This window comes from Marmota monax, unplaced genomic scaffold, assembly GCF_021218885.2.
Source record: "Marmota monax isolate L192 unplaced genomic scaffold, Marmota_monax_Labrador192_F-V1.1 WCK01_AAM20220418_F8-fsc00114, whole genome shotgun sequence".
Taxonomy (NCBI): Eukaryota; Metazoa; Chordata; class Mammalia; order Rodentia; family Sciuridae; genus Marmota; species Marmota monax.
Genome location: NW_026694943.1, coordinates 5,867,066 through 5,895,061, shown reverse-complemented (window position 1 = coordinate 5,895,061; position 27,996 = coordinate 5,867,066). Strand labels below are relative to the sequence as shown.

The following is a 27,996-nucleotide window of genomic DNA, read 5'->3' as shown; positions in this document are numbered from 1 at the left end:
ATATCTACTTCCATGGACTCATCGAATTACCTGGAAATGTAAATTCATAAATGCTACTCTGAAAGTTAACATCAAGCATTTCAAGTTCATGCTATTAAGTTAAACAAGGGAATATTTGTGAGTTATAAAAAATATGGTTCATATAAAATGTGAAGCTGTGTATTCAATTTTATATATTTGGGGGGCAGACAACCTTTTCTTTCTTTCATTTCTCTCATTTTCTTCATATATTGAGGAAGAAACACAAGTATTTTCCATCTAAATAGGTTCCCTGAGAAAAGCCTGTCTCAAAGGTTTGATTAAAACCAGTTGAAGAAGCATGATGAGCCCCATTTACTGAAAGTATAGAAAAAGTGTGCATAAGCAGCTACATTCTATCCAGCCATCCACACTCCAGACTGCAGACATTTACCTGGCTGGTGCAGTCAGTTCAACCAACTTCTTTGTTTTCCCTCTCCTTTTCAAGGGTAAATGGTTGCTTCTAAATGAATGAGAATGTGCTGAAAGAGAACAAAATTCAGTACTATATACTTTCTTCCTGAAATAACCTTTGCAGGGTACTAAACTCATTGAGATAGATTCCAGCTTCCTAATGACAAATACCTCAGTTATAAGGAAATATATTTATAAGTATTTTGATGTTCTGTTCTTTTCTAATGTCTCTTTCTGCTAATATTTTGTCAGTAAGTCTCCTGTCTGCCTTACTATGAAGGCATTATACCCAAACCGCTACTGTACTTGGATTCTCTCTACTTGAAAAACACATTATGACCCAGGGAATGCATGTGACTGAAAGCTGCTTTTCAAGGTCACCACATGGCTATTTGATAATGATAAATCTAGTGAGTTCCTAATTCTATACAAAGAGTACAGAACTGAAATTCATTTCTGAGTCACACATAATAATAATTTTATATAACATTTATATTTTTTCAATAAAGCTAGAAAGTATACTGACAGACATATATTTGACATTAATAAATATTGGCTTGAAATATCAATGGAGTCATAATGATGTCGAGTTTGTTGGAGATATTGCCTAAGATCTAGCTATACATAGAGAGAACAAATGATCAACTCTACAATGTCATTAAGGCCGTGGTTGGCTACACCCAGTTTTTTAGTCAACTATTTTACTGCTGTGACTAAAGGACAGGAACCAGAACAATTGTAGAGAAGGAAAAGTTTATTTAGGGGCTTACATTTCAGAGGTTTTAGTCCATGGACAGCTGGCCCCATTCCTCCAGGCTCAAGGTGAAGTAGGACATCACAGCAGAAGAGTGTGGCAGAAGGAAGCAGCTCACATGGTGATCAGAAAGCACAGAGACAGAGAATCTACTCTTCAGATACAAAATATATACCCAATAGCCATGCCTGCAGTGAACCACTTCCTCCAGCCACATCTCACTTGTCTCCAGTTGCTACTCAGTTAATCCCATCAGAGATTAATTTACTGGTTAGGTTAAGGCTATAACCCAACCGTTTCTCATCCAAATCTTCTTGCATTGACTCATACATGTACTGTTGGAGGACACCACAATTAAACAATAACGCCCATCTATTCATCTTTCAGACTGTAGGTAACATCCTAGAAGATTAACACTGAAGATTATGGCTAATGCATAAGGGATTACCAAAAAAAACTACAACCATGAAAGTCTCCAAGTCTTTTGCAGGCAAATGAGTGGTAGATTAGTCAAATTATCATATCTGTAAAATGTTGCACAAAGAGCCAAGTGCTTTAGGGAAGATCATGGAGGGAAGAATACCTTTTTATCCTGTATGCTTGGTATCTTGTTTGATTGTGTGCCACTGCATGAAGTCATCTTTGATAGTTTGGGCAGAGGAAACAATGTAGTCTATCTGTACACTTTTGGAAAACAATAGATTCTGACAGGTAGCAATTAGGATCCAAGAAGAGAAGCCATCAGCATAAGATAAAGAACACCATTTTTAGTTTGTAATTCATTCATTCATTCACTAAATATTTACCAAGTATGGCTATGTGCCAAATTATGTTCCGGGTCCTACAGGTGAAACAGTGAAAAGTAAGGGCAAAATTCTTAAGATACTTTGTTCGAGTGGGGGATGAGGACACAAGAAATAAATATATTCAGAGAGCGAAAAGTGTTTTAAAGAAAATAAAACAAGGCAGTCTAACAGACTAGAACTCTTTGCCTTGATGGTATAGATTGATGGAGTGGGTCATATTATGCTTTTATGAGTTGGTGATATATGAGCAGATATCTGCATGATATTAAAGAACCTGCTTTTAAAATTTTGACAGCATGGAATACCAGGAAAAAAGAAATGCACGTATTATGAACTAGATTCAATCAAGAGAGTGAAAGAAGCAGGCTGATGTGTCATAGTTACAGTCTACGGGAGCATGGTAGAAGCAAATGAGGCTGGAACAGTTTTATGTGGAATATTTTAGTCTCCAGTAAGCATTATGTGTTGTATTTAAAGTGCAAGGCAAACTCACTGGAGAGTTTGAAGCAAACACATGACTAGACCTGGTTATGTTTTTAGATCATTCAGCTGTTGTTTGGAGTATATATTTCAGGGTTTATGGGGGACAGAAACAAGGAGGCAAAGTAGGAGACTTTTGAATTGTTCAGGTGAGAGACGATAGTGGTTTGGATCCAGGTTGTACCAATGGAAAGGAAGCGAAGTGTACAAAGTGAGGTATGTTTTGGAGTTGGAGAAAACATAATTTGCTAATTAGTTGGATGTGAGGATGAAAGAAAAGAGAGAAAATAAGGATGACTTCTACATTTTTGGATTGAGTAACTGGGTAGAACAATTTGAAAAGGAACAGGTTTGGAGGGGGTGGATATCCGGAGTTATGCTTCTGAGATGCCTGTTAAACATGATAATAATAGTATCTACCTGGTAGGATTCTTGTGAACAGAGAATAAGAACCATGAAAAAAATCAGGTCAATCTCAAGCAGGAAGTAATTGTTCAATAAGTATTACTACTCTAATTCTTCTTCAAGTAAAGGACTGAAAAGAATTCTGTTAGAGGCTAAGAATGAAAATATAAATCTGAGAGTTATATAGGGTTCACTGCTGCTCAAATTGTTCTTGGAGAAGGACATTATTTTTTTTTATCCATCATGGACCAATAGTACAATGAGCTGAATGTTTTTGTCCTCATTCCCCAAATTCATAGGTTGATATCCTGCTCCCAAAATTCATGTACTAATATCCTAACTTCCAAAGTAATGGTAGTAAGAGGTGGGTCCTTGGAAGGTGATTAGGTCAAAAAGGTGGAGCCCTTACCAATGGGACTAGTGCCTTTATAAGGGACAGTCTTGAATCCCATTGCTTCCTTTCACCATGTGAGAACAAACGGGAAGAGCAATATGTAGAGCCAGAAATTTGGCCCTCCACAGATAGTAACTGCCTACATCTGGACTGAAGACTTCCCACTCTTTAGTACTGTGAAAAATAAGTTTCTGTTATTTATAAATCACCCCATCTACGGTATTTTGTTATAGCAGTTTGAATGGACTAAGACAAATACTTATGTAAACTCCAACAAAAACGAATTACCTTAAAAATAAAACATGCAAAGTACAACTGACTAATGTGCTTGGATGTTATGGTAGTGTCAAATAGCTATAAACGTTTCTAAATCTTCTCAATTTCTGTACTTATCTCCCACTACAAACCAGTAAAGAAGAGTTTGCAGAACTGCACCAGGAAATGCACGTTAAGAGCACTAATACATTAAAGTCAGGGAGATAGCTACAGGAAAGAGGCCCTGGAGCAAGCCCTGAGACATATTAAATTCAACTGGAGAGGGAAGGGTGATCAACACGCTGAAATGATGATAACAGTATTTGCATACGTGAACACACAAGCAACGGAAATCATGTATATTTACAAGTAATCAGTTGTAATTAGGTATAAGGAAAGAGCTAATCATTCCTGCAGGAAGTCACTCTTCTTCCCACATATGTGGTATCTGAAGAGAAAGAAATCCTCTTCCCCACCTCCCCCTCACAAACACTTCAATCTAATCATCAGAGATGCAATCTAGTGCTCACCGTGTAGTAAGTATCTGAAGCTCCTTCAACACCACACTGGGGGACAGAACAATTAGTGGACCTGAGTAGCCACCAAGCGTGTGAAGATGCTCTAGGCCCCAAGCATCATCGCATCACTTAATGATCCACGACTCCTGCCTTCTCATCAGCCTCTCTCTCAAAACTCCAGTTCCAGTGGTCCAGATGCCCGAGACAGCACCTATGCCTTAGGCCAGATAGCACCCGATAGAATACTTAGGGGAAAGGGTCAGATTTCTGGGTAAAGTCAATAAAGCAAGCAGTCTTCATTAAGTGGAATCTTTTGGTAAGCAAAACTTATTTAACTTTACACTTTCTTGAACCCCCACTCAAGAGTGCTTCCGCTGGGAGCCCTCAGTAGCAGCGCTGCGTTGCGCCTTCCACACAAGCTTCTGGTTGCAAACCAGAAGACCAGGAGAACCGAGCGTGGGCTGCGGGTGAACGTGAAGCTGAACGAGCCTCGGTCCAAGAGTTCCTCTCCTCAAGGAAGGCTCTCAGGTCTCCAGGGCTTCCACCAAGCTGGGACTTGAGTGGCCAAAGCGAGACCGCTGGCCGAGCGGTTCTGCACCGTGAACTGGGTCCTCCAGCGGGCGCGCTGGACCCGGCCAGGCGCGGGCGCCAGCAAGGGGCGGGGCGGTGACTCACGCGGCCGCGCGCCCGGGGAAGAAGCGGCACCTCCGGCCGCGCGGGGCGAGGGGCTGCGCCCGCCCGCGGAACGCATGCGCGCTGCCGAGCGGCTCTCGCTGCCTCCCCGCCCACCCTCGCCTCCTCCCCCTCCCCCCTCCCCTCCATCCTCGCCTCTCTCCCTCTCTCCTCGCCCGCTGGGTGCTGAAGTTGGGCGGATGGCAGCAAACCGGCTCTGCTAAGAGGACCGGGCAGCCCAGCCTCGCGCCCTCGGACCATTGGTGCGCTGCCTACACCTCCAGGCGATCGGGTAAGATGCTGCCACTGAAGCCGAGCGGTGCTAAGTAAATGACATCAAAATGTCTGCTTTGCACCGATGGATGGGTTTTTTTTTCAAGGTGGGGGGGAGGTGAAGGAAAGAGGGGGCGGAGAGTGCGACTGCTAATACCCGGGCTCGGGAGGTGGCTGGGCGGTGGGGTCTCGGCGCTGCCAGCGGCGCCGCTGCTTTGGGAAGTTGAATCCCGCGTCGCTGCCTGGGCTCGGTCCGCTCGCAGCCCTCCAGCTCTGCGGAGGGACCGGGCGAGTGTCCTGCCGCTCAGCGAAGCCTTGGTGGGTCTCCGCGCTCCCGGGGCACCCTCGCAGAACCGGCAGAGAGGGCCGGGATGGCGGGAGACCCCGCGGGGCTCGCGGTCCCGCAGGGATTTTTTTTTTTTTTTGAGGGGGGGAGGGTTGGTTGTTAAGAGAATCGAATGTGAAATTGTCTAATCTCCCGATCACCTCGGGTGGTATTTTTTCTCCCTTATCTTTGTACCTTTGGGAAATGCGCTATTCAGGTGGGGAAGGTGTAAGCAGAAGGCGTTGCAAAAATCAGTACCTAGAGCAATGGTAAAATATCTGGGTGTGTGAGTGAGTGTGTGTGTGTGTGTGTGTGTGTAGGGGTGAGGGTCTCTTTTGTTCCTTCCCCGCCCCTCAGTCAAGGGGAAGGGAGTTCTGGTGTGCACGGCGTGGGGTAGGGCTCGCGGCCACCGAGGGGGCGAGGACGAGGAACGCCCACCGAAGCCCTGGCCGCGGCCGGGTGTGTGCATCCGAGACTCCCTGGCCGTGGGTGATGATGATTCTTTTTATTATCGATGGAATCACAGTTTGAGAGCTTCCTCCTCGCCAGTCTCCCTCCTCCTCTCCCTCTTCCTGGGCTGCGGCAGAGGCTGGGTGCAGACACTCCGCCGTTTTCTCCTCTTCTCCCTACCTCCCTGTCTCCGTGGAAAATGTCGGAGGACTCGAGGATGGTGGAGGGGCAGCGCTGGCCTCGGAGCCGCGGGTGGGGAGATGCTCCTCGGGAGCCGGAGGCTGCTGGCCGCGCGTCCGTCCGGGGCAGCCCGCGCCAGCCCCGGGAGTCCCTGGGCTCCCGGAAGCCGAGCAGGGGTCGCCTGGTCAGAAGGACGCCCTCGGGCCGCGCGGGGACCCGCCCTGCGCCCTCCGCCTCCAGCGGGAGCCCGGGACGCCGGCTCACCTGGGGATCCTGGTCCCTGGGAACACGGACCCTGGCTCCAGGCGGAGTCCCGAACCACCCCTTCTCCCGCCGACCCTCCAAGAAATGCTCTCTTCAGAGTCTCCTCTGGAGAACTTTGCGAGCTTCCTAGTTGTTTCTTCCCCCCCCTTTTTTTTTTTTGAAAATTGTTTTACAGTGAGATTCTTTTCCTCGTGGGATGGCTGTCACACAAAATGAGAAATCTTAGTTTGGTTCCCACCTAGAAAAGCACTTCTGAGACTGAATGCCATCTGCATTTCCGGCGTTCACACAGACTGGTTTTCCGGGTGATGAACCCCTCGGAAAATGATTTAATTGGCGAAGTGAGAAATACTTTTCACTCCTCTGATGGACAGTGGTATTTTTTTTTCTCCTGTATTCATAGGTGCTAGACGCCATATGTATTAAATAATGTTGCACACTGTGAAACACTTCAAGTACATTGTTTCTGAAGTCTTCTGTAGTAATAGTAGTGGTTGTCCACTAAATGTGTGTTATAGCACTAATAACTGATCCAAGGTAATTTGTACTCATTAATTCAAATGAATGAGAATTTTGCCCTTCTCCAGTTAACTTACTGTTATTAAGCTATTTCTTCACTAAGCATGAACTAAAATAGTAATTAGCACATTTATAGGAGTATAGATTTATTTGCTATATTTATATTCTTCAAAACTATATTTAGGGCAACCATGGAAGAGTAGTTTATTTACAGTTTTTTTAAATGAGAAAACCAGTGTTTATTATTAAAAGATCAAGTAGCATAATTTATTAAATAAGATGAATCTCCATAGCAATGACACCTGATCTCAGCGGGGGACACTCATCTTTCCAACTGAAATTGTAGTCTAAAAGATTAATAAAACTACCCAATTTACAGGGAACAGCATAGGGTGTCCATTTTGCCGACATCCACTCTTTCCTCTCTGGTTCCTCAACTACTCTTTGGTGCTTAGTTTCCAAGGAAGAGAATTAGCAATGAGCTACTTTGAAGTCCCTGTGCAGTTTTAAGGCAAACAGCTTTTTCTTACCAGATAGCTTTTCTTTGGTTTTGTGGATGATCTCCTGGGGTCCAAGCATAGTTGAACTCGTAATGTTGAATTTCTAAGTCCATCATTATTCCTGTGGACTTCTTTGCTAGATAAATAAATAAATAAATAAATAACCTTCCTTTACAGATCAGAAGCTTTGAATAAAAAGGGAGAGATGTATTCTTATCCGCCTACCTTATTATAATAGCCAAGTAAAAGTGAATAATCTACATCTTAATTGATAAAAATGCCTGAGTGACTCACAGACTAAAAGTGAGAAAGAATTTATGCATTAATCTATTGCTATAAAGATGATGAACTTTATATTATAAATCCATTCACTAAAGTACAGGGACTTTTCTGGAAAAGCAGAGGGTGGTCATGGACTGTGGGGTAGAGCTAAGAGGGATGGGCATCAATTCAGCTGCATTTCTGCTAAGAGTCCTGGTAATCCAAATCTGCCTACTTAACAACAAAGATATTGCATTATCCAGAAGAGGAAAGGCAAGCACCACTCTGTACCCAGTGGATGGCACTAATAATGCTTTGTGATGCTGAAAGCATTTTGTTTCATCTGATTTCTATATTGAGAGTATAAGTGAAAATTCATTGTGGATGTTTAAAATTATATGACATTACTGGGGGGTGTCTTGGATTCTCAGACATATAAGTTTTTAGGGAAAACTTAAAACACAGACAATGGGACTTTTGATGTTAGATAGATATTGCCACTTTTCCTCTCTTTCTCCATTTCCACTATCTCCCAAAGATATTTTTCTAATTTCCAAAAAATTCATTTATTCCTGCTATTGTATATGGCACAACATTTAACAAAAGGCCAAACACTTCTTAAATGAATAAACTTTGTGGAATTGACATGGCTCACAAAAGTTTCCCAAGGTAAAATTTACAGTTTTTAAAAGAATGCTCATGTTCTTTACCAGTTACACTAGTGTGAGACCATGAAGTTCATGCCCATGGTCACAGATGTTTGAAGGGAATCGTTTTTTAAACTGTTACATTATGAATATGCATGCTTTTAATACAACATATATAGTATTGATTCGTTTCTAAATTATAAAAGAATATTTGCTTATTTTAGATCCCCTAGAATGGAGAACAATGTATTAAATAGAAAATAAATGTCCTGTGGGCAGAAATGGACATGATGAACCCAACTTGACCTTACCTTATGTTCTGGCTCCTCTATTTATTAGCTGTGATCTTGGGTTACTCACTTGCCCTTAGCCTCAGTTATTATTCCTCTGCTATACAACCAGAATAAAGATCCACCTTCTAGGATGGCTTTAAGCCTAAATAGAGTGCTGTGTATGTAAAGTACATAGTGCTTAGTATGTGCCAAGTACCTAGAATTATCCTAATGTCTAAAGAACTGCTATTGCCAATACAGAGTACTTTAACACCTGTTCATCCTGTACATGATTACACCATTGTTTAAAAAACTGGAATCATGTCATAGAATGTTGTATTTGAAAATAAATATTACTTCATCACTGTTTCATATTTTTAATGTAATAGTCACCACAAAATAAATTCATCTTATAAATGAATTTATTAATTTATTTAGGCTTTCTTTTATTTTGGAGCCTTTATGTTATTTCCAGTATTTTCTGTTTTAACTGATGTACATCCTTATTCCTAAATTGTATGTATATCTGTAATGCAGTTTTTTCCTTCAAGCTTGATGTGTAAGAACATCTACTTTTCACCAACTAAGAAAACTGGTTACTAAGAAATCAGATTACTTTTTAGCATGCTCTTAAGCAAATTTTTATTTTTTTCTTTGAGAAAGAAAAGTCTCTTGCCCATGTATACTTTGGTATTTGGATGCATTTTTCTTATTTATTTAACTGCTAATATTAACCTCTTTAAAAAGGGTAAAGCAAACAAGGGAAGGAAATGCTCAGATGTAAAGACTGCCTGTGGCAAAGACTACAGAGATTACTGTGGCTACAGCAGAAGGGTTGGAGGTAGGTTAGGTTAGTCTGGAGTGGGTCTACCTTGGTGTTCACAGGATACCATCATGGTGTCTGGGATTGCCAGTTTGCCCAGTTCCTTTGAGAAGCCCAGGGTCACCCATTGGTTTGCCAAACACCCTGCTGAGAGGCTTGTACATAAAGAGCACCTAAGTTTTCATGGATTGTTTCTGTCAGTTCTTAGTGTTATGGGAGAACTTTGGAGTTTTCCTAAGATAAATGGGATGGAAAGGAAAGATGGCAGTGGGTGGAGGTCCCATGGGACGCTAACTCACATTTCTCATCAGAATGAAATAATTAAGTTCAATTATGAAATCATTATCGGGTTAACATGCCCTATCTTGAATTTTCAGTTGTAGGTAAAATTTCAATAATTAAAAGGTAAGAATCTAATCTGTTACCTTGATAAGTTTTGTCTCCTTAATGTTCCACATGAGTCAGTGGTCTCAAAAACTCCTGGTTTTGGGCTGGGGATGTGGCTCAAGTGGTAACGCGCTCGCCTGGCATGCGCGGGACACTGGGTTCGATCCTCAGCAAATAAAGATGTTGTGTCCACCGAAAACTGAAAAATAAATATTAAAAAATTCTCTCTCTCTCTTCTCTCTGTCTAAAAAAAACAAAAACAAAAAAAAAAACCTTAGTCATTGGAGAACCAAAATTTGTAATAATTGGAAAATATAAGAGAAACAATAAGTTATGGTGGAAAATGCATTCTCATTTCAAATAGAACTGGATTTGCATTTTTACTATTTATTAGATGCGCAGACATCTTTATAAAATTATATGAGTATTTTTTAATTGGAATTCTAGCATGAGTAATTAACATCTAGAATCTCTCTGAATTTCTTAAACTGTGTATGTGAGATTTTCTTTTAAATCCCTGTGTCAATAAATATAATTTTATTATAGACAATGAATGTGGTTCACAAAGCAAATATTTACTTCCTGTGGGCCATAGGCTTTTCATAGTACTGCTGATTGGCTGTTGAAATACACAGGTTATAATTCAAGGGCCGTGGCATTACAATAAAACAGACACAGCCCGGGGGAAATTATGACATAAATGAAAATGAACAGGTGTTTATTTCATTTCTTCAGTTACCTCATATCTTCTCTGTTCTTCATGAATTCAATCTGGTAAAAACAGTTCTGTAAAGTTGAAAACACTCAGGCTTTCACAAAGTTGAGTGTGGAGCCATTTTTTTTAATGTTATTATGAAAGGTTATCAAAACCTGTCCTATTTCCCCAACTCTTCAACTTTTTAAGCTTTCGATTTGCCAAAATCAAATTCTTTTATATCACAAGCAGCAGAGTCTATATTAATTAGTATAGATGATATCTGTAGAAAAATATGGAATATTGCCCTCAAAAGGAAGAGTTTTGGGGTTTTGTTTGTTTCTGTTTCAGTACTGGGATTTGAACCCAGGGGTGCTCTAGCACTGAGCTACATCCTGAGCCCTTTTATTTTTTACTTTTTATTTTGAGATAGTCTTGCTAAGTTGCAAAAGATGGCCTCAAACTTGCTATCCTCCTGCCTCAACCTCCTGAGTCAGAAAGAGGTTTTAAAAGCAGAGCATGTAATTTGGTAGAATATACCCAAGCTTGAGATTCAAATAAGGAATTTAGCCTTAGTCTCTTTGAACCTTATTATTGTTAACTGCAAAACTGAAAATGATGATTGCATGTACCTCAAAATTGTTGAAAGATTAAACGCAAGAATGTCTACTAAAATGCTTCACATATTGGCAACCGCTCTGCAAGTGTTAGTATACTAGAGTTAAATAAATAACTAAATATAAGAAACTATTGCATAGAAGAGATTTTACTTTCTTGCTAGTACTTGTCTTAATTAAGTTAAGTTGCTCTCCAATTTTTCCTTCTGATCCTTTCCTGACTGGCTCCTTTAAACAACCCGTTAAGTGAACATTCATTCATTCATTCATAAGCATTCTTGAGTACCTGCTGTGTTTCAAGCTCTGTGATATGACTTTTACATACAAAGATGAATTACACATGTCCCTTTCCCATAAGGCATGCACCTGTAAGTTGCTTCATCTTACTATTCTGCTTTCTTCTGGTGGGCACTAGTCATTGTAAACTTAGGAATCACCTAAATACCAGGTGGAAATACCAGGTGAGGATTTTCTTAGGGTTTAGAATTTAGGTTAATTCGATCTCAAAATTTTGGAACTTCTACTCCTAAAGTGCAAACAAGCTGCCAAGCAGAGTTTTGGAGATAAGGAGAAGAGAAGCTGGAAAAGGCTCCTATAGTAGATTAACAACCTCTGCTGCAGCATCAAAGGCAGGAGACTTAAGCCTCTTTGTGAGGCTACCCATAGAAAGAATCCCCAGTTCTCCCTCATTAAAGGAAATATCTGCATACACCCCCAGCACCCTGGGTGATCTTCCTCATATAATGAAATGTTTCTGTGACAGCAAAGGGAGACTGGCTACCCCTGCCCTACCTTAGGACCACATATTCCATACAATGACAATGTTACAACACCCTCTCCTGATATCATCATAGTTCCGTCTTCAATAGGGATCTTTTTGTAATATAGTACGATGGCAGAAAAAAATTATAATAATCTTTGAGAAAAATACATGTTTGATTTTGGGACTGGGGTTGTGACTCAGTGGTTGAATGCACCTAAGTTCAATCCCCAGTACCAAAGAGAAAAAAAAAGAATGAATCAAGTCCTTCCTAGCAATATGTTATGAGTATACAGCTAACTGGCCTATTTATGGTAAAGAAAGATACTGACATTAGGAACGAATGAGTTTGAAGGTAAGCTAAACCTGGTGCCAGCCACTAAATTTAACACTTGTCATTAAACCTTTGACTGAGCTGTTAATAAATAACCATGTGTGCTACTGTAAAGTTTAAGCCTATTTCTTTTTCTATTTATTTTTACTTAGCATAACCATGCAGCATTTTACTTGTGACCTATGAGTTTAGAAAGATCAAGATTCAAGATAAAAGAAAAGGACAAACCATCTTTTCATGAGGATACTAAAGCATACACGTGCTATAAAGCAATACAATTACCTGTGTAATTTACAAACTGATGTGACTGACTGTGGTGCTGTGAGTCCAAATATTAAATCCTCTAGTGTGAATTGCAATATGAACATTTTCCCTACCTACAGTTTTGGTAAATTTTGTCCTCCCTTTATTAATATTATTAGATGTAAGTAGTATCAGTATTCTAAATAAGTTGAGAAAGAGAATAAATTCCTTTTCTAACACTTCAAAGAAAAATTGATGCTTATTGTTGTCATTTTATATAATTGGGATTTTTAAATGTAAGCGTTTGTCTGAAATTTAAAACATATCAAGAACTCAAATGTTTAATCTATCAGGGCAAAGAAAAAAAAAAAACCTGCTGTTTTACCGTCTCCTGGTGGTTAAGGATAAAGGGTCTGCTTGTCCTGTTGCTAGTTTATGAATAAATAATGTTGGCAATTTCTGCTCAGACTTTCTTCATCTGCTCATTACGTCCAGTAATCTCTATTTCCGCTGTTGAAGAATTATTTTGACAAAATTATTGTTAGAAATTAAATGTCTAATGATCCACATATATTTACATAAATTACTGATTTATTTGAAAATATATTTAGATATCATTTTTAATATTGAAAAGCAAGAGATAGAAAAACCTTTTATAGAATAGAATTGTCTCCAAAGTTTAATTTTGAAACACATGATTGGCGTATCAGTATAGGGCTCATGTTGTGTGTGTTTTCTCTTTGTAGTCATGAATGGAAAGGAAAATAACTACCACCATGCCTATGTCATCATAGTCCAGGGACTGGGATAAAGGATACAGGCTTGGAAATACAGGAGCAGGCATCAGTGAGATGAGAAGGAAAGTCACATAAAAACCAGGAAGGCTGTGCTCAGGAAACAAGACTCTCAGCTAAAACTCATTATATCGTCTAGTATAATATCATTCATATATTATTATATAACTCGGCCACATTATATAACTACTTCCAGTTTTGTGAATTCACATGACCTAATCTTAAGAAGCTAATTTTTTCCCCCATTAATTCAGTAATTTCATTGACTAAACATCTGAGTAATGCGAGTGGGATTTCAAGAGGTAGAATTCCATTAAATAAATGTTAATTCCAGGAAAGAAAAAAATGTGGAACACTTCTTGACCTGACAATAGGTTATGTTTCTTTTTCTTTTTTTTTTTTTATGTTCATAATGATTTATTTTTTTTTAATTTTTTATTGTTGGTTGTTCAAAACATTACATAGTTCTTGATATATCATATTTCACACTTTGATTCAAGTGGGTTATGAGCTCCCATTTTTACCCCATATACAGATTGCAGAATCACATCAGTTACACATCCATTGATTTACATATTGCCATACTAGTGTCTGTTGTGTTCTGCTGCCTTTCCTATCCTCTACTATCCCCCCTCCCCTCCCCTCCCCTCTTCTCTCTCTGCCCCCTCTACTGTCATTCATTTGTCCCCCTTGTATTATTTTTCCCTTTCCCCTCACTTCCTTTTAATAGGTTATGTTTCATAGTTAAAAATTCTTGTAGGTGATACCAAGATTCAGTCACATTTAAAAAAAAAAATCTATACCACAATTTTCTATTGAAATGCAACTATTCCTAAATCTATCTTACATAAAGTCAATTCTATTTTTATGAGGTACAGTCCTTTGTATATTATTTTTAAAGAGCCACAATGAATAAATGCACATGCTAAGTTTGGTTTTATGGAACAATGGGGCAGTGTAGTGGCTTAATATCTGCAGTGTTTATTAAGACTTGGGGGGGATGACAAGTGTGCCTAGAGAAGCTTGTCTGCTCATTGCCACTGAGATGGTTTTTAAGAGAATGTGAATTTATGGCTTAGTAACGTCACTCAAAGTGGTTACTCAGTGAAGCTGCTTATTATAACCAAAATCAACTCTGGCACTTGGTGTGCTGTGCTGGCCTCTGACCACTTAGGCCCAAGAGAGTTCTTGTCTGGTTAGATTTTGGGGGGGGGGGGGAAGGAGGTCATATCCCTGAAGGAGAGCTCAGAGGATACTAACTAAAAAGTTAAACTAGGGACAAGCAGAAATAATGGAAGAGAGAGAGAGCTCCTTTGGTGCGCCGGCTAATGTGGCCTGTGTGGTTCTGAATTTGAGTTTTTGCTTTAGGTTTCCAAGCCTTCTTCAGGTTCAGCTGCTCATCAGTTTCACCTCTTCTGTTTCCTACTTCCTCAGTCTTAATTAACATACTATGTCATTGGTACCCTCCTCTGTATCTGGGAATAGTAAAATTAAATAAGACATAGCCAAGTCTCAAGGAGCCTAAAGATGAGTTAGAGGAAAACTATGTGTATGTAATTTTCTATTATCATTGTGCTCTAAGAGAGAAATAAAATGCTGGGAGAATTCAGGAACTTGAGAGAAATATTAAATGGTATTATTAGGAGCCTTTCCTCGGGACCCTGCCTGGATTCCACAAAAAAAAAAAAAAAAAAAACAGGCATAAGATGTTTTGTAAAAGGAAAAGTGAATTTTATGCAGTTTGCTCAGTCTGGAGAAAAGCTGCTGGATCTCTTCTTCCACTGGTCCCATGGAAACACTTAAAATTTATAGAATCAAAAGTCAGGTGATATACGTATGTAGATTTAGTTTTCCAGAAGAGGGGACAAAATGGGACAAAAGGCAGGAAATACACATATGCAGATTTAGTTGGCATGTGGTAGACAGGCCAGGGCAGGAGGCAGCCTCCACTTTGAGCTTACTTGGTGTCCTGATGGATGGGGGTGGGATGGTGGGGGAGGAACAATGGGGGTTAGAGGCCACCCTTTGACCATGAGGAAATTATTCTTAATTCACAGTGGGAGTGTGGGACAAAGTCATTCTGCTTTAGAAGCCAGATGGAAGTTTCATAGAGATTGTGACAATCTTTCAAAATTGAAAGGTAGAATTTTGATAGGTAAAAAGAAAGACCTTCTAGACTCAAGGACAATATAAATAAAAGAAGGCACAGAACTAGGAAAATTCAGAAAATACGTGTGGTTCAATTTTCCAAATCCTACACAGGAAATCACAAGATCAGGCTGGAAAGGAGATATATGCTAAAGTGTGATACTCTTGAAGTGAAAGGTTGGAATTTTCCTTGATAAGCAAAGAATCCATGCAGCTTCATCAAAGGAGGGATTACAGGGTTAGGGTCAGGCTTTGGAAGGGGAACTTCATCAAGCTATCAGTGAGGAAGGGAAAGGGAATCAGAATGTGATTTCAGTTGTCCAGGTAAGAGAAGGTGAGGCCTGAACTGGGGAAGAGCCAAGAGCCCAGCCTGTGGGATGATGACATTGTGAGAAAAAACTCCCCGGAGCCTTTAGGACTTGGTCAGTGGAAATTTTAGAAGATCCCACAGGAGGCTTAAAGCTGGCACAGAACATGTGAGCCTGTGAGTCTGAGTTATAAAGATGCCACCAAGGCATGGGAATCCAAAGTCACAAGGAGGAAATAAGCTCTGTTCAATTTGGAAACAGTTTGGCATGTCCACCAGAATGCTCACAGACGTTCAACGTGCTGTCCATTAAAAAGCCTCAGGGATATAAGTTGATTTAAGTAGAAGCAAAAGTATGATCTTAGGATATGGCAGGAGGGCCACATAATATATGAAGTTCACAGAACAAAGTTGGTGACAGTTCTATTCTATTCTGCCTTTTCGAGTCACATGGGAATGGGATACAGATGGTGAAATAAGCTTGCAAAACAGAACTAATTCACGTGAAGAGGGATGGAAGGAAGTTGTACCATGTTAACCTGGAATGGAGTGGTTCCCCTGGAGAACCATTTGGACAAGAGCCATGGGAAATACTTAGACCTAGATTACCCAGTGTATAATGGAAACAGTAACACTGCAGGACAGAGTTGAAAAGAGATAATGTGATGTGTGTAATGCCCTGGTATACAGTTGGCCTTCAATGCACATGAGCCCTTACTCTCTTAGGAATAGCATTAGAAACAATGGACACACACCATAGAGAATTTGCCATCCTATTGAAAGTAATTTTATTTTATTTTATTTTATTTTGAGACAGGTTCTTACTACATTTCCCAGGTTGGCCTTCAATCCTCTAGCCTCAGCCTCTCAAGTTGCTGAGATTATAGACAGGTGCCACCACACCCTGGAAACAACTTTCCAACAGTCATAGTGAATTAGTCAGGTGCACTGCCTTGAAAGGTAGTAGGTTTGCTGTCCCTGGAGATCATATGGTAAATACTTGGTAGAGATGTTATGGAGGAAATTTAAGGATTGGGAATGTGAAGGAGATATAAGACCTCTTTCTAACTTGGAGGTTCACATGGCTCCAGGGAATTTGGAATGAAAATCGAAGAGAGAAGTTGAGGCTAAAAATAAAACTTGGAAATCTTTTACTTATAGGTGTCAATAGTAGAAAAAGAAAAAAAAAAAAAAGAAGAAGAAGAGTGAATGGGAGCTTAAATAAAATCCCAGAGCATATCTGCATTGAATGGGTGGATATATGGAAAAAGAAGGAAACTAAAAATACATATACATATATGCACATGCATACATACATACACATGTATGTTCATACATAAGCTGGTCAGAATGAAAAAAAAGTATTTAAAAGGGAACTATTGTAATATGCCTTGAAACCAAGAAAGAAGAGATGCTTTTCTTTTATTTTTTGCCATTTGTATTCATCTGTATAATAATCTTCCACAAAAAAATAAAAAAGCGTTGGTAAAAAGTTTTAAGATAAAAAAGCAGCTGAGTTATGTCATTTCGCAGAAAGGTTGAGTTAAGACCAGGGACCAAGATGACCCATTAGATTTTGCAATGCGGAAGTTACTTGTGATTGTCTAGAAAGCACTTGTGATTAATGCTTTATACATCATCCATTTCCAAAAGGTTTTAGGCAGGTTAAATAAAACACTTTCACGAAGGGCAGTGAAAACGAGACAGAATAAAGATAAGAAACCACCAAGATAAATAAATGGAGAGGGGGTCAATGAAACAAACCCTGATTAAGGTTGGGAGTGTGACAGAACAGCAGCAGTCCAGACCCACCACTCCTGGGTATCTGGAACTCATTAGTTACTCAATTAGTTAATCAGTTTTTCAGAGGAATATTCTTTCCTGGACCCAATTCTATGAAGCATATATGCCATGGATTCCTACTTAAAGGAAAGTGATATGTTAGACGGTGGGATCAACAGTGACTGCTCATGTCACAGGCGTTTGTTGAATTGCTGTTTCTTCTTTAAACTCTTGGAAGGTCAGGTGTGCAGTTTAAAGTGAGATCTAAGTACAGCAGTGATGGTTCTTATGAGCAAAGACTAGCTGGACATTCATATACTTCAGAAGAATCAGCATATGAGATAGCCTTAATGTGATTCCAGGAATATGGGGAGAGGGCACACTGAGCAGGGTCCCACCTCATCACCACTTCTGCCCCCAGAGCTGAACTTTCTCATCATTCACATTCAGTTCGGATGTCACTCTTTACAATAGCCATTATTGGACTCTCAGCCTACTATGGACCCTTCATCCACACTAGGATAAAAATGCTGGGTTTTTTTTTTTTGTTTTTTTTTTTTTAATAGCATTTGCTTTATTTGGTATCAGTGTGTCTCCTCCCATAAGCTAGTACATGGAATAGTGTAGGGAACAGAATGTGCACAGTGTTGGAGGAATGGAGGTTGTGCATATGGGAAAGAACACACCTCAGTATTGATGCAAGAACTACATGGAATGGTATCAGGAATGGAATGAATTCTTCCAAGTGTGTTAGCTAAGAAGATAATAAAGAATACGATATGATATAGCTGTGTCCTGGAAATTTCAAGAACTTGGGGTTTTTGGGAAAAGCACACATTCCCTTTAGAGTTCCCTGTCCGCTCACAAGGAGCAGGGGTACTGATACGACTGGTAAGTTCATGAATATTCATTGATCATGTTTATAAAAGACTAAATGGGAAGAGTATATAAAGAGCCCTACATTGTGGCAACTCTTTTCTCTCCTATTGGCTAAGATTGTTTCATGTTACCCATTTGATTTTGAAGACTTTCTTTCACAACTTGCCTAAAAGATACATCAATTTGCCCATCTACACCCAGAAAAGCAAGGCCTGTAGGGGGAAGCTCACTGGAACTGAAGAGGAATCTGGAATCAGAAAATGACACACTGGAGACAGACCAGGGGGTGAGCCAGAGAACACTGGGTGTGTGGTCCAGTTAGGATCAACCAGGAGAGAGGAAGCAGCAGACTGAGGTCAGTGGCAGAACCGAAGAAAACTTTTAATATTTATTATTAAAGATTTTAGAGAGAACTAAAGTTGGTGGCAGTGAGAAGCAAATGTATCAATGGAGAAGGGTCAGGGAAAATGTCAGGGATTTCCTGGAGCATCAATTTTATTCATTCTTGAGCAATTTAAAATGTTTCTATATTAAAACAAAAACGTGTTAAGGAATAGTATATGATGCTTACGGGAAGGTCTGTTTGGTTTGCTTATTAATTCATTTGTTTTCTGTCTTAGACTTGGTGGGTAGGGAATATACAGTTTTGATTATTTAGGCATCGCATTGGGCTTTGCCTCTAGGGTCTAGAGTACACATTTGCTATTAAGAGAGAGAAATTTCCCCCAGGTTATGGACAGGCAGGGGATTTTAGAATCATGGAGCATAATGAGTTCAAAAGGCACCTTGAAATCATTTAAGTCTACAAAATAACGGGTTCTTTTTTTCCCCTCATCTTATCTTTAATATTTTAACTCACAGCCAGAATAAAGATGTGAGGCAAATACTGCAAATTGGTCTTTCTCCAGTGGCTTTACTTGAGGCATGTGAAGTAACAAAGAGTATTTTCAACTTAAAAAAAGAACAGAAAATCTTCAATCTAGTATTTCTTGTATGCTGGGGGAGTCTGATGATAATATTAACTGCATTAGTCAGTTAACCACATGTTTGACTGTGATACAAGTAAACAAATGTTTTCCTCATTAGAATTTGTTAAATTGTTTCAAAAGAGGATGTCCAAGTTAATGAATGTTGCTTTCATGCAGTGAGCAGAAGTAAATTATCACATTTCCATTGGGCAAGAATATATTCTTAAAAAATGGAAATGAGTTGAAAAGAAAAATACTCAGGGCAAGAACTCACAGGGAAAGTGCTCTTTGGAATGTGTATTTGAAATAAAGTCCACTCTCATCTATACATATTCTCTTCTGTGATGGTGCAGTATTGTCCAACAGTAGAGGGATGAGCAGCACATTGAGGTTCAGATAATAAGGAGGAAGTTATTTTGGAAAAAAGAAGGTGTAAGTAAAAGAGATTTGTGCTGAATTTTGTGTATGGTTGGTTCATCAAGAGATTTTCTCTTTTTAACAAATACTTATGGAATGCTTAGCCTCTACCAGGCACTGTTCTAGGAGATTCTGATTTGTTAGAGAACAAAACAGACCAGAATGCCTGCCTGACGGAGGTTTCTGTGCTTAATGCTTGAGTTTATTATTTGCTGCAAAGAGCAGTATTTGCAGTCCTTTGTGATGCAGGGCTAACAAATTGACATATACATTTGTATGCGTATGTATAGATGCAGATATAGACTTATGTCTATGGATAGCTATATCTCTGTATTTTTTTACATATATTCTTTTCTTTCACTCTTACATTAGGTGCAAATAAATGAGATCAAATGATGGAGTATCAAAGACATGCTGGTTGTGTCAAATTGGAATACAATAATAATAATAATTTAAAAATTGATATAATTTGGTATTAGTACTTTCAAACCTATATTGTACTACACAAATCTATTAAATGCAGTTTGAGAAATACTGGGATGAGCTCTCAGCGGAAGGAGATTCCACTGCTTTGCCTTCCATCAGTCAAGGAAATATATGGCTCAGGTCAGGGCATCCAAAGTTCTGGGCACAAGGGGGAGAAGTGAGCTCATTTTTCTCAGGCTAGAAATCGGACTTCCCTCTAGGTATTCTCCAGGAGTGAGCTGCCTGTTTTGCCTTCCATCCCTTAGCTGTTTCTTGCATTTCCTGCCAAACTTGCTTTCAAGTGTTCTAGGCATGGAGGTACATTTCAGAGAATTTAGAACATAATTAACTGAAGCAGAAGAATTCTAAGATACATCAAAAAATTAAGATCACATTTAACAGACATAAAAGACCAAAAGTAGTATGGTCCTGAAATGCATATTTAGGTAATAAGAATTCAGTGTTATTTCATCCAAATTCTTGGGAAAATTATGTATGGAAGCCATGTCATATGCAGAGCCACAGTGCGGTGAAATCAATGAAGAGACAGAGGCAGCCTAAAATAATGAGGGAAAATGTGGTATTTTCTTTCCTGGGTGTGGGAGGCAGGTATTTTGTGGATTGTCCTGTGACTGACATGTACTCCAAGTTTCCGGTTATATTACAGGAGAGGCAGCATTTACTTAAAGCATTTCACTTGGAGCAATCTGAGTCTGCTTTTACCTGTGATATTTCCTTCTTCTTCTTTTTAGTTCATAACTTCATATACAGAATAACCAAATGGCTTTGTTTTCAAATTTTCAAGGATGGCACTGAAACAAGAAATGATGAATTATCAAGAGCTGTTAGGGATTTGATTGTTGCCAAGGGGAAAGGAAGGAAAAGAATCCAAATGTATTCCAGGAAAATAGGTAATGACAGCTAATGCTCCAGTTGGTATTTATTTGTTTGGAAATGCTGGCCCTGGAGAAGGCATTCTCTGCCCCACTGATAATAATTTAAGGCTAAATAGAGCAAGTGATGTCTTTATAGCCAAGACTTTTAAATGTTAATTTTTCAAAAAGTTATGTTGTTTAGATGGAATTAAAATTTGATGATTATAATACCTGTTGCAACAGAAAGTATAATATTGACTGCAATTTTTTTTTTATATGTGAAATTAGTTTTTTAAAAGCAGCATGAAACACCTGCTACGGAATTCATTTAGTTTAACTTATAAGAACATGTATGGACTTCAAGGTAAGATTAAAATGAATTTAAATAAAAACTTTTAAACTTGTTTTTTGACACTTCATGTATAACTACAGCATTTGGTGCTTGGAGGAAAAAAACATGGCGCCACTGTTTGACTACCAAATTGCTAAAATGTTTATTTCATTTTCAGAGGAGATCACAAGAACTGAGTCTAGCTACAGCTATAGATTTGCTTGGGTAGTTTATAAAGCCTAACATGACAAAGAATTATAATATTCATACCAAGATCATTATCAATTAACATAATCAGGGCAATTATGATCACTTTCATAATCATCAAGGATAGCTGATTAGTGGTGCACCTAAATGTCTTACAAAAAATGAATTATTTCCCGAAAGGAAAATGGCAAATACCGTGTATTATTCAAAGACCAACCTTCTTCAGCCCCTTCCTCCCTCTGCTACTTGCAGGAGTCGACTCACTTACCCCTGGAAAAAGGTCTCTAATTTGCCACTTCTGGGGGCCTTTGCTCTTTCTCTTTAAGCCTGGAATACTGTACGTGTTTCTCTACCCCTTTAAAAATCCAGACCATCTTTCAACGTCTAAGGTAAAAGTCCTAAGAGCTTCATGAACCCCTGACTGGCCACCTCAGAGTGACCTCTCCTGCTGGCACTGGGACACTGGTGTCCCTGTCTTCAGTAGGAAAGCTTTTCCTTTCCCTGTGCTCATCAAAGGATGACATCTCCATAATCTCACATAGTAACATCGATGGCGACCTCAATCCCTTCTTTCTCTGCTCTGCTCCTTTGCGCTGTATCCCTAACCCGAGCGGGTCTACCTGAGGCTTCCTATGTCTGTTTCATTTCTCCATCTCTGTCTTCTCAGTTCATCACTGGACCATTGCAGCACCTGCCTTGCCTCCCCTGTCATTCCATCCCTTGTCTTCCACGCCTTCGTCACAGCAATCAAATGTGAGTCCCAGTGCCATGCTGTACTGTGGAAGCAGGCAGGGACTCCCCGTAGCCTGCAGCATAAATCCAGATACTTTACAAGGGCCTTCCTGCTGTCTGTCCCTGCTACCTCTCAGGCCTGCCATGCCCCAGCCACACTGAATGGAGGGATGGATGGATCTGTAACCAGGAAGCCAAGGCTATTCAGGCATGCTTGTTTTTGTCTACACTGTTACCTCTAGGCAGAATGTTTTAGCTGCCTCTGTCCACTTGGAAAACCTCACGTTACATATTGCTGTCAGACTTCACCTGAAATATTATTTTAAACAAAATTATCTCTGGTGATCTTTGACTAATCATAATTCCATACTTACTCCTCCACAAACACTTTATGATTTCACAGATCATTGAGAGTGGGCACTAAGTCTTTTTTATTGTGTGTGGGGGTGTAGGGGATTTTCTTAAAATGCTCAGCATTTTTATTAGCTATCCACAGAGCTGGAAACTTTCCCGTCACTCTCTAGAAGAGGCCTTGCTTTCATAATACAATAACAAGACGGAAAAAGTAGCATCTGTTTGCTAGGTAGCCCGAGATCAAACTGGGCTGATAAAATAGACATATTTGTGATCTCAGGATAGATTCGTTGGCACAGAACAGATTTCAGATTTCACGAGGCTGCTCAGCCTAAGGTTATGAGTAAATCCCCAAAGTCTTTATGTTGAGTAAAATCCCAAAGGCTTTATATTGACCTCAAAAGTTCTAGTGGTCTCTTCCGCCCCCATGCCTTTCTGAACATACCTTCCCCTCTGTCCTTTCTTTCTCAGCCTTAAGCAAGGACATCCCCAACTCAGCCATTTTCTTTCTTCTTTCATGAATGTTCTTTCCACAGATGTCCACGTGGCTCACGCCTTATCTCCTTTTATTGTTCAAAGGTCAACTTTTCAGGGATGCCTCCTTAAACACCATTTAAAATTGCTATGCCCCTCCCCCACGCCCTGTTTCTTTCCAGAGCACTTAGAAGCTCTGTGTGATTTTTATGCCTTGTATTCATCACTGTATCCTGGGTATTAAAATAGAGCCTAGATGATGGCAGCCATTCGATAAATATTTGTTGAATAAATCAATGACATGTGCACAAGCTCCTCTTGCAGTCCAACCGATAGCTTTCTCTTTGAATTATCTTTCTGTCCACGATCCAGTTTCAGATCTGGTCCTTGGTTAATGTCTGACCTTAGTCAAACATGTTCTGGATTAAGAGTCATTTATCTTTTTTTTTTTCATTTCTGGCTCTGTCACTTGCTAATTATGTGACCTTGAGTGAGTCATTCTGTCTTTCTAGGCCCAGTTTTTCCCATTGGTAAAAACAGGGTTAATGATACCTAGCAAATCGTAAGGAGTTTAAGAAACACATCAACAGCTATAAAGTGCTATAAGCATGTTAGTTGGCTATTTTTATCTATTATCTTTGCAAGGGATTGAAGAAGCAGTGTGGCCTAAGCAAGAACAAAGGAGTGAAACAGGATTTGAGTTCTGTCTCCATCCCTTCTTAGCTGTATAACTGAGAAAGTTAGTTTGGCTCCTTAAGGAAGACATTTTATCACAGAATTGATTGAGATATGAAATGAAGTAATATACTGATTCAATAATTCTAACCTGCACATTTTTCTTCCGCATCATAAAATTTCACAAATAAGTTTCCACTTTACAATCAATAGTCTCTTCTGTTCAATGATATGTGGTATCTACTTCAGCGCTTTTATGTGTAAAACTGGATGGTAATTATGGTTCAGAATACTTCAGGTTGCTCTGACAATTTTAAGATGTTTGTTTCTCTTTCTCTAGCAGGAAAATGTGGTTTCTAATGAGTAAAGTGGTGAATTTTGTCTTAAAATGCTTAATAGCGATTATTTTCTAAGTTGTCTTTAAAACTTGCTTTTCTGATTTTACCCAAAAGAAGAGAAATGATAAAGCTTTAGAGCATTAACAACAAAGCAATTTGCTCAATTTATTTCCTCTTCGTAAGAGGCACTTTGTTTTTCTGGGTCCCTCTACCTGTGGCTTCACCTCTGGTTTGGTTTACGCTTCCTCTTGCCTTTGGTTCGTTCATGGAAGACGAGAATAGAAGAATATCCTGGCAACCCCAGCAACTGCACTTTAGCATAATACCGTTGCTAGGAGAAAAGGGTAGGCACAGCACGTGTAAGGACATGTGGCTCTGCTGTCCTGGAGGAGCCAGCAGGTTGTGGCAGAAGCCAAGAGCTCAGAGCAGCATTCTCCACCCTGCCTTCTGCTGAAGGGCACAGGAACATCACTATCCCATCACGCCCTCGTCAACTGGTGGTAATATTTTATGGCCCATTTTAAATAAATTACAGACACAGATGGTATAAAAATATTATTACTAAAGATGTCATCATAAAAATACATGCCACTTCAGCCCATTATTCCTTAAACACTCCTCTGTTAAACAGAAACTACTAACAATCTAGCAGGAGATCATTACTCAGAGGTTATACCCTCCTGTATATCTTATGGTTTGTTGTAATATCCCTGGTTTTCAGTTCACAAAACTGAAAAAGAATAGCTAAAGAGTGCAAGGTGGGTTCTAGAGAAAGGCTACACCTGTCAGCCACAGTCTTTGTTAACTGAACTATAAAGTTCTGAGATGGATGTAATAGGCTTCCATAATGATTTTCAATGGCGGGAGCTCACTGTACAATTCATTTTATTCATTCAGCAGTTGTGGCTCAGTGCCTACTGAGTGCCAGCCACTGAGTATCAGGGCAGTGGCTATAAATAAATATTTTAAGATAGAATGTATAAAACAAGACACACGCACAATGAAAACAGAATGCTTAATGTTTGTATTGTAGTTTTCCTTTATTTAAAGAGGGCACCAAAATGATTTGGGCTCAGCCCTTATTAGCATTTGAAAGAAAGTAATATTCTGGAGAAAAAAAATATTTTAGGATTCATCCACATAGGCCAGCTGTCAGTTGGCAACTGTGATTAGATTCTTCCACATACATAGTGGGGCCTGGGGAGCACTAAGGGACCATCTCCATCTGTGACATCGCCGGCGTGACAGCCAGTGGAGTGAGCTGGGCTACAGATCAGCAAACTATCTCTGGATAACTTTAAAAGAGCTCAAGATAGATTTTTTCTTCCCTTTTTTCTTTATATGCTGATGGGTTCTACCAAGTCTGTGACTCAGGCTTATCTTTTGCATTCTAAATCTGCATTCTTGAGAGTGTATTTCAGTTCATCCAGTTGCAAGATTTATAAAATTAAGCTACCTTTAATTTTCTTTTCTCTGAAAAATTGATTAACCAGATTGACAGGAAACTCAGCTAACTCGTGAGTCTCTGCAATTTTATTCTTTGCTTCTTTTTCCTTTGATCTGAACATTAAAAATTGAGTGTGAGCTTTCATTTGGATTTATTTCCATCCAAAATAAAAAAAAAATGAAAATAGGTTACAGAATGATGTGGATATGACTTAGTATGGAACTTAAAAGACACTAAGTGAAGACTAAAGATTTACATCAAAAAGCTCCAGAGCCGCTGATTACTCCTTCATGGACCACACCACATCATCTTGAGGAGTGTGACAATTCTAAAATGAGTCTGTGTGTTCTTGTGTTTGTGTACATGCACATTCATTATATTTGGAACTTTACTTGACTTGGAAGAAGAGTTCGTTTTGCCCATTTTACCCCTAGAGAGAAACCAGGGATAAAATGTCTCTGGCATGCTGCATTTCAGATCCTTCCTGTTGTGTCTCCTTAGTCCCTCTCCCAGCACTTCTGGTGTCTGGCTGTTAGGACTTACTGACTGCGTGAGGTGATATGGCTTATCACTTCCCTTGATAGAAGTCTGCCAAAGAGCAAAATACCTCCTCCGGAGTACCCAGAGAGATGGCTCCAGGAATGGCGTGAACGCCAGACAGTGGATCTGATATCTTACTGATGGGAAGCCCACCACATAACCGTGGGTAGTCAACACTGTGGTTATTTGCTGTGAGCTGCTAAGGACAACCCTACCTTTCTCCAATTATGTTCTAGGAAGGAATTCTTTGGTATACAGAAAAGACATCTCCCATGATTTTAAATCGATAGCATACAATATGGTTGCTGGTAGAATATATGGTAGAATGGGCATACACTTTGAAATCTAATGCACTAGGTTCAAAACTTAACTCCATTGATTAGAACATGGGCAAATTGCTTAGAATGTTTAAAACTCAGGTTTTATTTCTAAAGAGAAGAAAACATTTACCTGATAGAATTGTAAAGAATAAATTGGGTCCAAGTAAAACTTCTAGCAATAATGACCAATATATATTAGTATTTAAACTATAGATTTCCTTTCCTTTTGCTGTGTAAATTCTAATTCCAGTTCAGATACTTGTACCTAGTCAAATTTTGACATGAATAACTATGTCAGGATATAAACAAGTATCTAGGAGAAGTGAGTTTCTAGAAGAAAGAACAGACAAACTCATAAATAGGGGTTTATTATTGTTTAGACAAGAAAAATATGGCAATCTATGGAAATAAATGGAAATATATTCCTCTTTAAAAATATGTATTGCCAGATAATATCTTCACATAAAATTTTGATTTATCAGAATTCTCAGAATGGATTATCTAGGTATTAAAGCTTAAACAGTCTTGAATGACTTGGGGAAAGTTCTTTGAAGTTGTATTAATTTCCTTTTCAAGGAGAATATCCTGAATATAGTCTTTGATATGGGAACTCGTGGCATCTTAAAGATGTCATTATTGAAGCTAGTTCTCTTTTGAAGGGCTGTAGATTAATCAGAAACTGGAAGTAGAGTAGGCAGGTGATATTTGAAGGACTGAATGCCAGGAGCTGTGACAAGTCCTTTATCTCTCTCTCTCTCTCTCTCTCTCTCTCACACACACACACACACACACACACATTCTCATTTAATCCTCAAACTCTCTGAGGAGAAGTGTGTCCCTGTGGGATAATAACAGTACAGATAAGAAAGTTGAAGTGTAGGGATTTAGGTAATATGCTTACCCTTAGTTATTAGGCTAAGGAGTGTCGCAATCAGAAATGGACACAGGACTACTAGTTAGGAATCCTAACCATTTTTTTTTCCACCCAAACTCTTTAATTGTTCTTCACAAAGCCATTCATGAGGTACAAAGTCACTTCAGTTCCAGCAAGAGGGAAAAGTATGGCAGAAAGCATCCTTCCTCTAAAACTGATACAGCTCTTTTCTTTCCTCCCCTCTCCCCCTAAGTTTTAGAAAAGAGTTTAGCTCAGTTATCCTCTAATAAAAGGAAGGGGGAAAATAATTTAAATTAAGTCAAGGTTATATTTACTTGAACTTCATTTTACCCCACAAAGGATTTTAAATTTTAGCTCAGTTCTTTTCCCCTAAATCCTTAAACAATGATCAGTTCAAAGTCCTGAAAATATATCAGTGTAAATTATTAAGCAGTAAACAGTAAATAGAAAGAGACGGCATCACTTTTCTCTAAATTCTGTCTTTGCTAGGAGAGAAAGAGAAGGAAAGGTAGAAAGATCCACCTTCATTTTAAAGTGTGTGCAAGGCAATGAGTGGATTTTCTTTTAACTGCTTGTCAGATGTATGTGGAGCTCATTGGTCTTGTTTATTTTATTTATTAATCTGCCATATCTAGAGTGATCTTTATCATCCAAGTCAGTTTTATTTTAGAAAGTGAAAAGCAATGCTAGGAAATTTTATGTTGGATCATGAGATGTGAGTATGGATAATTCCAGACCAAAGTACATGGTCACTTCAGTTGACCCCAAGAATCTGCTCCCGTG

The 27,996-nt window shown here is 39.2% G+C and overlaps 1 protein-coding gene and 1 long non-coding RNA gene across 3 annotated transcripts in view; one reads left to right on the top strand and one right to left on the bottom strand.

The window, feature by feature from the left end:
• LOC131423526 (uncharacterized) overlaps positions 1-4,656 on the bottom strand; it is a 57,535-nt gene extending 52,879 nt beyond the window's left edge. Inside the window, exon 1 of the long non-coding RNA XR_009225221.1 lies at positions 4,057-4,656. This is a non-coding gene — a long non-coding RNA (uncharacterized LOC131423526). The remainder of the gene's footprint in view (positions 1-4,056) is intronic.
• A 210-nt stretch (positions 4,657-4,866) lies between these two features.
• The window catches only part of Rgs17 (regulator of G protein signaling 17), a 101,142-nt gene continuing 78,012 nt past the window's right edge, over positions 4,867-27,996 (top strand). For both annotated transcript variants that reach the window (XM_046427341.2, XM_046427342.2), the window contains exon 1: positions 4,867-5,008. The gene's annotated coding sequence lies outside the window, so the exon portion shown is untranslated. The remainder of the gene's footprint in view (positions 5,009-27,996) is intronic.